Raw genomic sequence first — 15,259 nt, 5'->3', positions numbered from 1 at the left:
TCTACGAAAAAGTCTTTTTCCGCTACCAGATACTTTTAGTGAAAGAAAGTTGCTCAATTGACACATTGTTAAAATGATGGTGTTTTATTTATTTATTTAATATATTATTAATTGAAACACATAATGAATGGTATGACATTGAGATCTATATTATTGACAATGTTAATGTAAATAATTAATATGACATACATATATCTATATTATTGACAATGTTAACGTAAATAATTAATATGACATACATATATATATATATATATATATATATATATATATATATATATATATATATATATATATATATATATAATGTAAGACAAATATGCGTGTGTGGTTTGTTATTTATGGATGTATGGTCCCGCATAGGTGTGTGACCACTTTCTAGGTGTGTTTTGATTGATATTTGACTACTGCAGAATTGGGCTTTAACGACACCTCGTAAATGTTGGACCATAAAATAATCAACGTAAATTATTGATCGGTGACATTTTTGTAAATAAGTGGGCATATAGACGTTTGTTAGGAGGGGCCCCGACATCTATAATATTATAGACGTCGGAGTCCCTCTTAACAGACGTCTTAGTGCCTGACAGGTAGCTGAAAAGTAATTTTTTTCCGCCTTAGAGACGTCCGATCTCGCCACCCCGATGTCTATATTCAATTATAGACGTTGGTGCCCCTCCTAACGGACGTGTATATGTTTGACAGGTAGATGAAAAGTTATTTTTTTCCGCCGTACAGACGTCGGATCACGCCATCCGACGTCTAAATGTCCTGATGAAAAGTTGATTTGGACGTCATATTAGTGAGAGCCCCAACGTCTAGGCCTGAATAGACGCCGGTTCACCTGGGGAGCCGACGTCTAGTTTGCTGTTAAATCAGACATCAAACCCGTTGTTACGAGCACTTCATCGTCTTCCTTCTCGCCTTTTCTCTTCGCGGCATTGCTTTTCCAGGTGCGTTTTTGTCTCTTTTGAACTGTTTAAACGTACTTTTATTCGGATTATATTAGTCTTTGGTTGATTATCTTTCATTTGAACCGATTAAAATGAGTTTTTGTTGTGTTTTGGTGTAGTTTTTCTCGTGTCTTTGGGTAGCGTTGTACCGCATTCTCCCTTTGTTAGTTTCCTCGTAAGAAAAGTTTGCGTCTTTTGGATGTCTTATAGCGTTTCAACCCAAAACCGAACTTCGGTCCTTGTCTAGTTCTATTGTCATCGTTCGTTTTCATTGGCAGTTTTAATGGAACTAGGCAAGGACCCATATTCTGTTTTCGGTTGAAATGCTATAAGAGATCCAAAAGACGCAACCTTTTCTATGTCGAAACTAGCAAAGGAAGAAGGTGCTACTACGCTACCCAAAGACACAAGCTGTAGTAGACGTCGGTTAATGCAATGTCCGACGTCTATGGAGCTCTTTAGACGTCGGGTTCATGCAGTAACCAACGTCTATAAAGACGTCGAGCCTGTTGGAGTCCGATGTTTGATTAACGTCACCCACAAAGACGCCGGTTCTCGAGTTGACGTTAAAATGTCAAAATAACAGACGTTAAAATGTCAAAATAACAGACGTTAAATGCCCTTTCTGCACTAGTGTTTGGGATAGTATTAGACCTTAAGGTTTAATACATGAAGCATGTGAATTTATTAAATAAAGAAGATAGTTTGATTTCACTAATATTCTAGTAATGTAGATTAATACATCAAGTAATGAAAAACTAAAGGAGGTTTATTTCTGGCGTGTACACCCTACCTTGGTAATAGGTGGATGAAGTACCTGTTGATTGATGATGTTTTTGATGTTTTATGTGTTAATATCTTATAAAACATCTTTAATATATGTAAGTCTTGCATATTATTAGTTGGTGGTGACTCAAGATTGCAAGATCTAATTGATAATGTTTTATTTTATATTATTCATTGGAAGCGTTGTTGAAGAATACATATATACATCTTTGAGACAACATATATGTGCAATTTGTTATGTATGTAATTGAGAATATGATGAGATCTAATATGTATGTATGTACAAATTTTATGTAGTTTATGATGGTTAAGATAATAAAATAACTCATCCTTAATTTAATATTTTATGATAAACTTTATAATAAGTTCATGATAGGTATGACTCTCATGGTATGAATTCGTGGCCTTATAATATTATTGTAACTTTTATCAAATTTTATATTATCAATAATTTTATCTAATTTTTATTTAAATGTTAAATTATAAATTCACATAATTATAACTATTTTTTCATCAAACTATTTAAAAATAAACAATAATATTAAATTAATAAAATTCTTTAAATTTTGATAAATTTTAAAAAATATATATAAATTATATAAACTTTTATCTATATAAACCAAACATTTTTATGCGAAAAAGTTTAAATTTAAAAATATTAAAATTTTAATATTTCATGAAAATTGCATTGATTCCACATTAATTAGTAATGTGTGAAGGGTAGTATTATTTTGACACCCAACGAAGTTTTATACACACTTTACATCTACTATTATATCTTTCAATTTCTTTACAGAAATTAACTTTTTTAATAACCAAAATAACCCTAAAAGTGGGGTTATCAAGTAATGCATGTGTCAAAAAAATATGCAGTGAACATGTAGCGCATACATACATTCACACATTTTTAGTTGTTAATAAACATAGTTATAAGTTATCTAGAAATGCTAAACAAAATGAGAATAAATGATATATACTTAGAGGAAGAAATAGATGGCTTCTATGTGTTAAAATGACGTCTCTTTTATAAACAAGAATGGTGTCTTTTTATCTTCAGCGCCTTCATATTCAACTATTAGATCTTCTCACATCAATGAACATGGATTCTCACCTTGCCCTTCTCGAGGTAACGTTTCACTTTCACAACATAACAGTCCGATAGCTTCTTAGGGCTATTATAAAGTGGCCATAAAAAATGAAATTTAAAATATCTCAACGTTTAATATTCTTATTTGGATTATATCGAGTGAGGAAACTAATGTGTTATATGTATTTAAGATTATCTTAATTAGTCTATTTACTTATAATTACATCAAATTTACTTGATATCGTTTTGGTCCATAATAAGTGAGATTATCTCAGGTTTGCTTGACATCATCTCGACGTATAATGATCATGATATGTTTTCCTTTTATATATATCAAGACTATCTTGTTCTATATACCTAAACTTTTAATTCTATATGACTGAGATGAGATGATTTTAGCTCCACTTACCTAAGATTATCTTGGACAATGATAAACATCTATGATGATTGGGATCACATCGATCTCATCACATTGTAATAATAAGGATTAAGTTAGTAAACTTAAATATATTAGCATATGATTAAGCATGCTAATTATGATAATTATCTATGTGGCCTAGCTCAACAAAGCAAGAACTCATAAATTTATTATAAATAACATCATTTACAAGATAATTAGTTATGTGTTTATTGTTGTAGCATTTATTAATTTCGATGTCAAAACACCCCTAACTTAAGTTTTAGAATTTTTTTTTGCCGATACACACTCTCTCGACCTAAAATGATACCTAAATTTTGGAATACATTTTGAAGATTGAAGAAAACATAAAAAAGAAATTCATGGGTATGTAGGAAGAGTTAGCTTATTAAATGTTATAAGCGTTATTTATTGTTTTTAAAACATTTGTCATCCATTAAAATAAAAGCTATTAAATAAAACCGTAAAAAATAAACTTTTATTGATACGCTAAAGGTTAAACTTCTAATAAATACAAGCGGAAACACTGTAATGACGTATTTTGTTATTATACTATTAAATTAGAATTAACATTTAATACTTATTTATTATTTTTAATTTTACATATTTATGTAAATAAAATATATTTTAATTTTATGCATTTTGTTGTAGAGGCACTATATATCTCCATTGAATCCTTTGAAGTCTTCACATCGGTCTTCTAACAAAGCATCTGTAGTGACAAAAATTCTGCATAATGGCTTTTCGCATCAACCAAACTTTTCTTTTGGGGCTTTTATGCCTTGCTTTGCTTTTTTCTTCAGGTAAAGAGAAATAGGCTTTTCATCTCTTATGCCACATTTTCAATCTAGAATTGAAGTTAAAAGTGATTTTTTTTTTGTTCTCTTAGTGTTTATAATGTACTAGTGGGAGATTAACTTCTAGATTTCGGATATCCATGACCCAACAAGGTTTTCTTTTTCAAATGAATTTTAACCTTTTTTTTTCCTTTTTTTTTTTATATTTGTGGTGATTAATTACAGGGTTAGCAGAAGATTGGGGCCTCCCAGGACAAAGCTGCGAAAAAGGCAAATGTGAAAGGGTACAGTGTTCTCTGAACTGTGCTAGGAAGGGTTTCAGATCAGGTTCATGTGTAGCATGGGCTCCTGTTATTATCTTGTGCTGCTGTAACAAATAACTTAATTTTCAACGTATGAAAATAAAACAAAGTTTGCATACCAACTTCGCATTCAAACTTTGATTAGTCAGAAATTGATGTATTGTCTTTGAATTTGATTGAATAATAGGAAATTTGATATTAATGTATTAATCATTTCCATATTTTATGTCGATCGAATTATTGTATTCTATTAGTGTTGTGTTTATTTGATAAAGTTTTTCAAAATATCAATCTAAATCTTGATCATTTTCATTGTCTCAAATTTTTAAAATATAATTGTTTTAATAAAATAAATAAAATGAGTATTTTCTTTGAAAATTGTTTGGTATTCTAGAATTACCATTTTAACTTATTATGATCTCAATAAGTGATTAGGTAATATAACTAAACATAAAATACTTTATATAAAATTTAAAAATTTAATATATATTGGTTTAGTTGGTTTGCATTATTGGTGGTTCCTCTCCTCTTCCTCCCCTCTTCCTCCCCTCTCCAACTGTAGCTTTCTACATCAATATCATTATGATGGAAGCTTATCCATGCTTGAATGACCTGGCCTTGCAGACAAAACAGATGCAGCGGATGAAAAACAGTATTGGTGCAGTGAATGAAATACAGCAGAGTGGATGCAGTAGCAATTGGGTGAGATTTTGGTGTATTTGAGTGGAATAAGTATGTGTGGGAACCTCACAGCTCAGAAGGCCTTCCTACAATGGAAGGAAGCTAGAGGAAAGGGAAGAGAAAGTAGAGAGAATTAGTGACTCAAGAGCAATAGGGCTGGCAATGAATTTCAGCAACAATTTACTAAGCTCAAAAGTGAATCAATACAAGGAAAAGGCCCTCTTATTTATAGTTGAAGAGGAGCCTAATTTCTAATTCTAATTCCCTCCTAAATTCAAATGGTTCAGATTTATTTTGATCAAGCAAGGTCCATGCCTCTTTCCAGCTCATCAAGCAAGGTGTGTGCTTCCTTCCACATCAGCCCATTTCACATGGAAAATCTTGGTGCATGCCGTAAGCACCTCTTTTTGGCTCTTTTGCTTGATCTATTGATTTATCTTCTTGGATGGCTCAATCATAGTCTCCAAGATTTATTAATTCCTACAAAACAAAGTATAAATGCTTTAGTTAAGAGAAGAAGGATTTTTATAAGTAACCTTCCATAGAAGCAAAATAGTATGTGGTCCTTCTTCCTCTTGAATCCTCTTTGCCATGGCTCTAGTAAGAGGTCCAATGTGCATCTTAGATGGTCTTCCATCAGACCCTCCCTCTTGAAAAAGATCTGTCCTCAGATCTGCTTCATCCTATTGATCATCTCCTGTGAAAGGAATTAAATCGCAGATGTTAAAAGTAGGACTGACACCATAACTTTCAGGAAGATCTAATATGTATGCATTATCATTTATCCTTTTGACCACCTTGAATGGACCATCTCCTCTTGGACTAAGTTTGGATTTCCTTTGAGAGGGAAATCTTTCCTTTCTCAAATGAAGCCAAACTAGGTCTCCTTTTTCAAAAACTATTTTCTTTCTCCCTTTGTTGTGTGTTCTGCATATTTTTGAGTTTGTTTTTCAATTTGAATTTTAACTTTCTCATGTAACTTCTTGATAAACTCCGCTTTAGAAGCACCTTCTTTATGAAGAAAAGAAGATGATTCTGGAAGAGGTAGTAAATCAAGAGGTGTGATAGGGTTAAAACCATAAACAACCTCAAAAGGAGAAAGATTAGTAGTCTTGTGGACTACTCTATTATAAGCAAATTCAATATGAGGTAGATGTTCATCCCAAGATTTGTTATTTCCTCTTAATATTACCCTTAATAATGTAGATAAAGATCTATTTACTACTTCAGTTTGCCCATCAGTTTGTGGGTGACATGTAGTAGAAAATAGAAGTTTAGTTCCAAGCTTTTCCCATAAAGTTTTCCAAAAATGGCTTAGAAACTTCACATCTCTATCAGACACTATAGTTTTGGGTAAGCCATGCAATCTCACTATCTCTTTAAAGAAGAGTCTAGAGATATAGCTAGCATCATCTACTTTGTGGCAGGGTATAAAATGAGCCATTTTACTAAAACGATCTACTACCACAAATATAGAATCATACCCCCTTTGAGTTCTTGGCAATCCTAAGACAAAGTCCATGCTTATGTCCTCCCAAGGGGTAGTAGCTATAGGAAGAGGTGTATAGAGTCCATGAGGCATAATTTTGGACTTAGCTTGTAAACAAGCTATACATTTAGAACAATGCCTTTGAACATCTATTCTCATGTGTGGCCAATAAAATTTACTTTTCAAAATGTTTAGAGTTTTATCAACTCCATGATGGCCCATGAGTCCTCCTCCATGACTCTCTTTGATAAGAAGTTTTCTAATGGATCCTTGGGGTATACAAAGTTTTCCTTTATTAAAAAGATACCCCTCAGAAAGATAGAATCCATCAAAAGGCTTCTTAAGACATGATGAATAAGTGGATGCAAATGTTTCATCATTTTCATATAACTCTTTTATGTCATCAAATCCTAATATTTGAGATCCTAGGGTTACTAATAATGCATGTCTTCTAGATAAAGCATCCGCAACAACATTAGTACTCCCCTTTTTGTGTTTGATGACATAGGGAAATTGCTCAAGATATTCCACCCACTTTGCATGTCTTTTGTTTAGCTTTGCTTGCCCTTTAATGTACTTGAGAGATTCATGGTCAGTGTGTATGATGAATTCTCTAGTTACCAAGTAATGCTCCCAAGTTTTCAAAGCTCTAATGAGGGCATACAACTCTTTGTCATAGGTAGGATAGTTTAAGGTAGGCCCCCTAAGTTTTTCACTAAAATAAGCTACGGGATGTCCTCCTTGTATTAAAACAGCTCCTATTCCTACCCCAGATGCATCACATTCTAGTTCAAAGGCTTTGGAAAAATCAGGCAAAACTAGAATAGGTGCATGTGTTAACTTGTGTTTCAAAGTCTCAAAAGACAACTCTTGCTTATCACCCCAAATAAAAGGCATATCTTTCTTGACTAGCTCATTTAAAGGAGCAGCTATGGTGGAGAAGTCTTTCACAAATCTTCTATAAAAACTTGCTAACCCATGAAAACTTCTCACCTCTCCTACATTTTTAGGGGTTGGCCAGTCTTGTATAGCCTTGATCTTCTCTGGATCAACATGTACACCATCTTTTCCCACTTTGAATCCAAGGAAAATCACACTTTCTTGACAAAAAGTACATTTGTCAAAGTTGGCAAAGAGATGATGTTCTCTAAGAAGAAGCAAGACTTTTCTGACATGGTTAAGATGTTCTTGAAGGCTTTGACTATAGACTAGGATATCATCAAAGTAGACCACTACAAATCTGCCTATGCATTCCCTAAGCACATGATTCATTAATCTCATGAATGTACTTGGAGCATTGGTCAAGCCAAAGGGCATGACTAACCATTCATACAAACCAAACTTGGTCTTGAAAGCAGTTTTCCATTCATCTCCTTCATGAATTCTTATTTGATGGTATCCACTTTTAAGATCAATTTTGGTGAAGAGATTTGCTCCATGTAATTCATCCAACATGTCATCTAGCCTAGGAATGGGATGCCTATACTTGACAGTTATGTTGTTGATGGCCCTACAATCTGTACACATTCTCCAAGACCCATCCTTTTTAGGTACCAACAACACAGGCACAACACAGGGACTTAAACTCTTTTGGATCCACCTTTGTTCAACAAGTCATTAACTTGTTTCTCTATTTCTTTTGTTTCCATAGGGTTGGTTCTATAGGCTGGCCTATTGGGTAGGCTTGCCCCAGGCACCAAATCTATTTGATGTTCTATTCCCCTCAAAGGTGGTAATCCACTTGGTACCTCTTTGGGAAATATATCATCAAATTCCTTTAAAAGTTTTTGCAACCCCTTTGGTAGAGAACCAAGTTCATGAATGATTGAAACAAATGCCTCTTTGCAATAAAGAAGGAAATGAGGATGTCCAAGAAAAAGATTTTTGGAAATATTCAAGGTTTGAGGTTGGACAACTTCATGGGCTGAGGCATGGGTTACCAAATTCTTTCTTTCTTTCTTATTTTCTTTTTTCTTTTCTCCATCCAACTTCTTCTTAAGAATGATCTGATCCTCTCTTACTTGTGAAGGTGTAAGAGGACACAAAATAATTTTCTTTCCTTTGTGTTGAATGGTGATTTTGTTGGTGACTCCATCATGTAAGCTTGTTTATCATATTGCCAAGGTCTTCCAAGTAATATGTGCCCAGCTTCCATTGGTACTATATCACAAACAATTTGATCTTCATATTTGCCAATGGAAATAGGTACACTTACTTGTTCTTTAACTACTATTCCATCATCCTCTTTGATCCATTGAAGTTTGTAAGGTTTAGGATGAGGAGTAGTGGTTAAGCCAAGCTTTTCTACCATTCTAGAACTACAACAGTTGCAACAAGAGCCACTATCCACTATCATTGAACATGTCTTTTCTAAAACTTTGCATCTTGTGTGGAATAGGTTCTCTCTTTGTGACTGTTCTAATTCTACATGTTTACTTTCCAGGAGTCTCCTTACCATAAGTAAGTCACCATCACAAGGTAAAGCTTCTTCTTCTTCAGAAGTGGATGTCTCAGACTCACTATATGAAGAACCCTCACTTTCACTCTCATGCTCAAGGATGTAAGTTGACTTTCTATTGCGGCACTCAGATGCATAGTGCCCTTTTTCCCCACATCTAAAGCACTTAGTCTCCTTACTCTTATGATCTCTTGAAGGTTCTTTGACTTTTTCTTTTCCTCTCTCTCTCTCTCTGTCTTCATATCTTGGCTTGGTTTGACTACCCTCCCTCTTATACTCTTTCTTATGGTAAGAATTATGAGGGTAATCTTTCTTGGTGGAGCTTTTCCTCTTTAGTTGTTGCTCAACCCTCACACAAAGTTGGACTAACTCATTGAGATCATTGTAGGGTATAAGTTCAACCCTATCTCTTATGTCATAGTTAAGTCCACTTTGAAACCTAGCTATTGTTATCCTAGGTTCTTCTCTTATCCCAGCTCTCAACATGAGTAACTCCATTTTTTGTCTATATTCCTCAACACTCATGTTCCTTTGTTGGAGTTTATGGAGTTTATCCATTATCTCCCTATCATAGTAGGCTGGTACATGCCTCCTCCTCAAGGCAGTTCTTAACTCATTCCAATATCTAATGGGAGGTAAGTGTCTTAGCCTATAATCTTTGATCAAAGCTGTCCACCAAATTAAGGCATAGCCTTGAAAGCTTAGAGAAGCTATGGTGACTCTCCTTTCATCATCTATTTGGTGGCACTCAAACAATTGCTCAACTTTCATTTCCCACTCTAGATATTCTTCCACATCATCCTTTCCATGAAAAGAAGGTAGATCAATTTTAGGCTCTCTTGGGTAATGTTCTCTAACTCTATGTTGTCTTCTAGGAGGCATTTGGTAGTGGTCATCATTGTGATGACTACTATTTTGCTCAATTTCACTTGGAGAAGATGATGATTCTTCTCTTCTCCTATGGGAAGACCTCTCTTTCTTTTTATCTTGATTAATCAAAAGTTGACTAATCATATCTTTGAGCTCACTAATCTCTTTATCCCTTTGTTCAAATCTTTGCTCAAATTCTTCCCTTAAAGACATTTCACTATTGGGTTTCAAACTTCCTTGCACACTTGATTGACTCATTCTTGTCAAAGGAAAGGTTTTCACAAAGTTTTCAAAATATTTGACAAGTAATAAGTGAAAAGATTTTCACAAGCTTTCTTTGTTTTTGGTGAAAAATTTCTAAAGAGATTCTAGAAGCAAAAGATGTTTCTAAGTAGCTCCCAGGAAGAAGAGGTGAGTCACAAATGGACAAGCTTAGAAACCAAGTTCTTCCTTAGCCAGAGTTTCCTTAGAATGTTCTTTTACTTTAGTTTCTAAGTAGAAATTCTTCAAATTCTTTTTAAATGTTATGAACCTACAAACCAAAGAAAGGTTTACTATATGCTATGCTATCCTAAATACCACGGAGACCTAAAAACAAAAGGATTACTCAAGACATTTAAGGAAAGCAATAAAGATGCAAGAATGTAAATGCTAGACGACCCTAAGTGAAAGTGCAAGTGACACTTGGAGCCCCTTGACACACTTCCACACTAAGAAAACGAAATTGGACTATTACAATGTTCAATTGTGAACTTGGAATTGCTTCAAGAGCATTTTTCCAAGTCACTTGGCTCAAAAACAGCAAAGAAAAAAAATATACAATTTCTAACAGCAAATTCCGTGATATTTGATGTAAATAAACTTGAAATGAGGCCTAGAAGTAATGTGAGCTTTGTCTTCTTGCTGCTGCAGAAAGCTACTCAAAATGAAGGTGTGAGTTGCTCTTTTTCCAGGTTTGAAATGCTGCTGTAACAGAGTTTTTCAGCTGCTGGACAGTGGTGTTTGGGCTGCTGTTGAGTCTTCCTTCTTGCTCCACTTTCAATGCTCAAACCACTTCCTAGGAGACTACCAAAGTAGGAGAAGAATTTTGGTACTGGATGCCCCAAACAGCTCGCACATACTCTCCAAAACTCAGCAAAATCACACCAAACAGATTAAAAATCTGCACCAAATTTCTGCACACTGCACCAGTATAGGCTGCTGTATGGAACACTTTAGATGCCAAAAAAATAGACACAAACAATTGGACAACACACAAATGAAAGTAGGTACACAAGATGAACTTATCAAAGGCACTAGAATGGATGAAGAAAGCAAGAAAAACACAAGCACAACTCAGAAATTATTCCAAATGCAAACTGTTTGATAATTTTCAGAAGTGTTTGATAAAATGCCCCAATGAATTTCAGATTTTGTTTTTGATTTTTCAGGGCCTGTAATCTGGATTGGTTGGTTCTAATCAGCTTTTTAACACTTGATACTTCTTCTTTTGATCATGTATTTTCATTTTTAAACATTAAACCAGCTTTTTCACAATCCAGCAATGAATTTTACACTAAAATTACCAAAACAGTGGCTGGAAAACAGAAACTGCACTAGAAAAATGAACTAAAATGGTGGTTTTGGAACCCAAAATGAGTAGCAGTGTTTCAGCAGCTTGGATGAATGTTCAAACAACTTTTATTCATGATATTAAACATGTTTAAACTCTTAAACAGCTGAATTAATGCTTACTACTCAAATTCACTGGTCCACTTCCAATTTTAACTCAAAATTGATGGTTTAAGTATCCAATCTGCATATAACTTCAATTTTGACCAAATGAACAGTATTAGCAACTTTTAACCATCCATTTAGACTTGTTCAAACTGTCCAAACACACAGAAATAGCAGGATTCGAAAATCACCCTTGCTATGGCCAAATTATGCAGCAAAAACCATCAATGAACCAACCAAATTTAGCTTTTCATGGAATCAAAAACTGGACAGCAAAGGAAATGACTCTAAGAAGTGTAAAAAACACAGATCTAAGCTAGATTTAATGTGCTTAGCATGACCAAACTCAGATTATACAATTCAAGGAAACTTAGCACGGTGAAAAGCTTGGATTAAAACAGTAACAGTGATTTGAAACCAGATTTCAAGCAACTCAACCACTCATTTTTCAATTCTGTGATTATTAGGAGTTGCTATCACTTCAAACACATGTAAAAACAGTAAACAAACTTGTACAAAGCTTGAAAATAAAGAAATCTGGACTGCATCAGCTGATATCAAATTAATCCAGAAATGATGTTTTATGCAGATTTTTCTACTGGAATCAATATTTGCAATGCTAATTGGCTCAAATGATCAAAGCTGGACATGTTGCCATTGCTTTATATGATCAACATAGAGCTAGCAATTGCTCAGGACACACTTAAAACGAAAATGAAAGCTAGAACAGAATCAAATACTTGATGACAGAGTTGAAAAACTGCACAACAGGACATGACCATGACATTACTGGAAAATGAAAAAAATAAAGGTAGAAATGACTCAAACAAATAAAATTCACCGTTTAAAATGAAAGATGGACATAAGGCACTGTAAGAACACAGAATTAAAGGCTGGAACAGAATTACAGAAGCAAAATTAAAACTGAAACAGAAATAGAAAACAGAAACAGAAAACAGAAACAGAAATGGAATTCAGCAGAATTAAATTGCAGAATGAGAAGAAATGCTTAGCTCCTTGGTGCGTGGAGAACCTAAGCTCTGGATACCACTTGATGGAAGCTTATCCATGCTTGAATGACCTGGCCTTGCAGACAAAACAGATGCAGCGGATGAAAAACAGTATTGGTGCAGTGAATGAAATACAGCAGAGTGGATGCAGTAGCAATTGGGTGAGATTTTGGTGTATTTGAGTGGAATAAGTATGTGTGGGAACCTCACAGCTCAGAAGGCCTTCCTACAATGGAAGGAAGCTAGAGGAAAGGGAAGAGAAAGTAGAGAGAATTAGTGACTCAAGAGCAATAGGGCTGGCAATGAATTTCAGCAGCAATTTACTAAGCTCAAAAGTGAATCAATACAAGGAAAATGCCCTCTTATTTATAGTTGAAGAGGAGCCTAATTTCTAATTCTAATTCCCTCCTAAATTCAAATGGTTCAGATTTATTTTGATCAAGCAAGGTCCATGCCTCTTTCCAGCTCATCAAGCAAGGTGTGTGCTTCCTTCCACATCAGCCCATTTCACGTGGAAAATCTTGGTGCATGCCATAAGCACCTCTTTTTGGCTCTTTTGCTTGATCTATTGATTTATCTTCTTGGATGGCTCAATCATAGTCTCCAAGATTTATTAATTCCTACAAAACAAAGTATAAATGCTTTAGTTAAGAGAAGAAGGATTTTTATAAGTAACCTTCCATAGAAGCAAAATAGTATGTGGTCCTTCTTCCTCTTGAATCCTCTTTGCCATGGCTCTAGTAAGAGGTCCAATGTGCATCTTAGATGGTCTTCCATCACATTATCTCTATCAAAATTAGTTATAGTTGTTGTTCAACTTTTTCTATATTGTAATTCCAAAATTGATGCTTAAATACTACATCATGACTAATAATTTTTTTATAATAGAATAATATGATTTGTACGCTTTTGATTGTTCACTAACACATAAAAAATATCTCTTTTGTCAATAAGCTTTTTTTCTATGCTCACCCGTGCATAGGTAATACATTTAGAAATTCTAAAATATCTACTGTGAGCCTCCTTCCACTTCAAGTCTATTCAACAACAAAAAAGAGCCTCCTTCCACTTCAAGTCTATTCAACAACAAAAACGAGCCTCCTTCCACTTCAAGTCTATTCAACAACAAAAGTCAGGCTTCTGTTTAAAACATAAACACTCCAATAAAATCACAAGAAAACACTAGAAGAGAGGTTGAATAGTGTTTTAAAACTTTTTGTAAATAATGTCTCATAAGGTTTCAAGAGATTCACCGTCAGAAGATTTGTTCATTAGCTAGTGTTTATAAAAAACTTTAAGGAAAACTTTTCAGAGAGCAAAATAATAACACACGAATTTTATGCTAGTTTATTAAACCTGAGCTACATCCAGTTCTCATTTGAGACCTCTTAAGAGCTTTCACTAATCTTTAAGAACATTACACAAATTTACCTCTCTAGGTTTACAATGATTATTCGTAACACTTCTGGTTCACATAGTCAACATGACTAGTCCGAGTTTAATCACTCCTAGTATACAAGTATTCTAACTACTTATGGTATCAACCCTAGACAACTGTTAGACTCACTAACTTAACTCAGATAAACACCAAGTGTTTTAATTTTCTTCAAAATATCCAATACAATTAGTGTTATGAGTGCAAATACAGATTAATAACTCTTAGAGAGGGATAAAGTCAATACAATGAAATTTAACAAGATATATGGACAGAGTAACAACAAGCTTGTATGAGTGTTCAAAAGTTCACTATGGTATTCTTCTTATGTTCTCCTCATGCGTTTATCTATTTATAGCTTTCATTGAGATATGTCTGTTAGACAGAGGGTGTTGATTTCATATAGAGTTGGTGGCATTTTTAGCTGAGAAGTTAGCCTTAGGTCTACTTTGCAGAGGTACAATACTTTGTCATAGCTTTTATCAACACATAGCTTGTATGATGTGTCAGAGAAGAGGTCTTTAAGGGAAACATTCCCAAAATGTTCTTCATATTTCTAACTTCTTTATCTTGTGTGTAGTTATTCTAATAAAGTCTTTGTACTTTTATGATTACACAAATATAGAAAACAACGTATACAAGCATTAAAACACTTTATCGTACATGCATTTAAAGTCATTACATGTTTTAAACGTTAATAAACGTTAAGTTGTATTCCATGTTCAAGGCATTCTATCATTTGTCAACTCATTAATAAATGCATCGTTTATCAAAACATTTGACATATAGTTATCAGACGGTATAAAACATTTGATACTTATATTCAAAAGATGTTTGTGATTTATAGCGTTTAGTAGCCTTTCCTTAAACGATACATTTCGTAAGATGCTTGCTTGATTAAAATTGTTTGAATATCTTTTAAGCTTTAGTGTGTTTATTAGCATTGAAATAGACATATATTTTTTCCTAAGACATTGTTTATAAAATATTGTTCGTTTAGACGATATAATTTAGAAAATGTTATTGTAAGTTTGTTTTCGTCTAGAAAGGATGTTCCAAAATATAATTTCGAAAGCATTATTGTAAATTGTAAAATATATTTGATGTAAGAGTGGAATCAAATACATTTTTAGTTTGGGAGACAATCAAAAAGTCTATTAATTCGCAGTGGCATATCCATGTTGTATAACTTCAAAGGAAACCATCATAGATTCCCTAATTTTGGTTGCGTTTAACTTTGTCTCATTCAAACAGTTG

The 15,259-nt window shown here is 33.8% G+C and overlaps 1 long non-coding RNA gene across 1 annotated transcript; it reads left to right on the top strand.

Moving 5' to 3' along the window:
* The first annotated feature begins 3,909 nt into the window (after positions 1-3,909).
* Positions 3,910-4,562, top strand: LOC148197615 (uncharacterized). Its single transcript, XR_015786637.1, has 2 exons — positions 3,910-4,047; positions 4,267-4,562. It is a non-coding gene; the product is annotated as an uncharacterized LOC148197615 (long non-coding RNA).
* The last annotated feature ends 10,697 nt before the right edge of the window (positions 4,563-15,259 follow it).

The sequence above is a fragment of the Vigna umbellata genome, chromosome 5 (genome assembly GCF_029865625.1).
Source record: "Vigna umbellata cultivar VRB3 chromosome 5, Vumbellata_1.0, whole genome shotgun sequence".
In the NCBI taxonomy this organism is placed as follows: domain Eukaryota; kingdom Viridiplantae; phylum Streptophyta; class Magnoliopsida; order Fabales; family Fabaceae; genus Vigna; species Vigna umbellata.
This window is presented reverse-complemented; position numbering and strand designations above follow the sequence as displayed.